This window comes from Octodon degus, unplaced genomic scaffold, assembly GCF_000260255.1.
Source record: "Octodon degus isolate 3935 unplaced genomic scaffold, OctDeg1.0 scaffold00456, whole genome shotgun sequence".
NCBI lineage: Eukaryota > Metazoa > Chordata > Mammalia > Rodentia > Octodontidae > Octodon > Octodon degus.
The window spans coordinates 145,887-148,590 of record NW_004525032.1 but is presented as its reverse complement, the minus strand read 5'-3'; positions in this window follow the sequence as shown (position 1 = coordinate 148,590).

Here is a 2,704-nt window from a genome sequence, read left to right as displayed (position 1 = left end):
CCTGTGTCACTAGGATGTGATGTCTTACACCCTTTGGAAAAAATACCTAGAAGGGGGTCTAGCTGGGTCATATGCAATTGCTAACTAGGTTTTGAGGAATTGCTACTGGTCTCCATAATGGTTGAACTACTTCACATTCCCACCAGGAATGTAAGAAGGTTCTTTCTCACCACTGCCAGGACCTAGCAACTGTCATTTTTTTTCTCTTTCTTTCTTTCTTTCTTTCTTTCTTTCTTTCTTTCTTTCTTTCTTTCTTTCTTTCTTTCTTTCTTTTTTCTTTCTTTTTTTTTGGTATTTTAGGGAAGGTTCTACATGGTGTTCAGGGTCTCACTTCTAGATTGGACTCATAGTGATCCAACTGCTTACAGCCTCCCAAGAGCTAGCATTATAGTCAGGAGCCACCTTGCCCTGTCTCAATTTTCTTCTCATCATACCCTGGGGGCAGGGCCAGCACAGCAGGCCTGGGTAAAATTACATTTTAAATCTCCTTAACTGATATTGGATTATTCACAATTTTTATATCTTCTTGATTCAGCTTTTGTAGTTCATATATATCTAGGAATCTGTCTTGCTTCTGTTTTCTATCTTTTTGAAATAGATATTGATCACCTTCTGAATTCCCACAGGATGTGTAGTGACTTCACCCTTATCATTCGTTAGTCAATGAATTTTAGTCTTTCCTTTTGTTGATCAGGTTGGTTGAGGGTTTATCCATTTTATTTCTTTTTTCAAAGAATCAATCCTGAGAGTTATTAATTCTCTTGTTTTGTTTTCTTGGTTTCCATTGTTTATTTCTTCACTGATCTTTATAATTTACTCCTTTGTAATGGCTTTGGGCTTGTCTTGGTCTTCATTTTCTGGAAGACTGAGGTGTAATAGTAGGTTGTTTATTTGTGCTCGTTCTGTTTTCCTGATGTAAGAATTCACCGCTATAAATTTCCTTCTTAAGACTGCTCTCATTGTGTTCCATAAGGTCTGCTATGTTGTATCTGCATTCTCACTGAGTTGTAGATATTGTTTAATTTCTTCCTTTATTTTGTCTAACTCACTGGTTGTTTAGGAAGATATTGTATAATTTACAGGTATTCATGTAGTTTTTGTGGTTTCCTTCACCATAAATTTATAATTTCATTGCAGTATGGTACAATACTATGCATGAGATAATTTCAGTTTCTTTGCATTCTTTGCTTAAGCATGGTCTAGTATATGATCTATTTTTGAGAATGTTCTATGTGTAGCTGAGAAGAATGTGTATTCTTATGATGTTGGGTGGAATAGTTTGAAAACATCTAAATTCATTTGTGTACAGGTGTGTTTCAGTTGTTATTTCTTTGCTGATTTTTTATCTAGTTTTTCTATCTCTTTGTGACAATAAGGTGTTGAGTTCTCCCATTACAAATGTGTTATTGCTCGTTCTTGGAAATATGGCATCATGTTTTGTGTCTAGGTGTCCCCCTAAAGCTTCATGCAGTCTTGGGGTAGTTTCTGGAGTTTGTGGTTGGTTGTTGTGGATGTGGATGCTGCACCTGCCCTGGGGCAGGTAATTTGCATTTCAGTGTAAGGTGGGAAGAGAAGCTAGCTGCTTGAGCTGCTGCTACTCCTCCTTTCTTGAGTTCTTGCTCTTTGTTGCCTCCATGAAAGGTTGCTCTCTGCCATGTGCCAGTCTGCTTTGGAGCCAGCTGAGTATGGACTGAAATGTCTAGTAACAGTGAGCCAAATAAACCTTTCCTTCCTTCAATTTCGATGTCTGGTATTTGTCCCAGCAATGAGAGAAGAGTAATTGAGATATATGGTCATTTTTATTTCTGTTTAGAATATCTTTTCACACATGTTATGGCATTGGTTTGGTGTTCACAAATCTCTTCCATTGTCCCTTGTTGTGGAAGTATCTTATTTGTTCATTAATTTTGACAAATTGTTTTACAGGGTACATCAATCTGGGTTGAAAAGTTTTCCCTTCAGTACTTGTAATTCTGCACTCCAAGCTCTTCTTGATTTGAGGGGTTGCGTGGAGATGACAGCTGTGATTCTGATGGGCTTTCCTTTATAGGTGGTATAGTGTTCTCTGACAGCATTTGTAAGGTTTTTTAAAATTTTTAATTTTTTTTGTATTTTAGGGAAGGGTCTACAGAGTGTTCAGGGTCTTACTACTACATTGGACTCGTAGTGATCCACCTATTTACAGCCTCCCAAGTGCTGGGATTACAGGTGCACAGGTCATCACACCCACACTCAATTGCTGTCTCAGTGAGCACCATGGGTGGAGACTGCACAGCAGGCCCAGGGATGGAAATCCTGGCCCCTGTGCCTGCTTGCAGGGGCTTTGATCTGCTGAGCTATTTTGCCAGCCCTTTTCTGACAGCTTTTAATGTTCTGTTATTTTGCTGAATTTCTGGAATCTTGATTATTATATGTCTTGGTGTAGTTTTAGTTTGGTCATGACTATTTGGAGTTCTATATGCTTTCTTTATTTGTATGTCAAATACTTGATCCACATTTGGGAAGTTTCTGCCATTATTTCTGTGAAGAGTTTTTTCTGCCATTTGTGCTATCTCCAGCTTTCTCTTTGACCCCCACCAATCTTGGGTTTTCTTCTTTGTTTCATCTTGTAGTTATTGAACTGACTCTTAATAGTCTCTATTTTTAAGATATCATTTTTATCACTAACTGCAATTTCATCTTCAAGGTCTGAGTTCCAATCCTC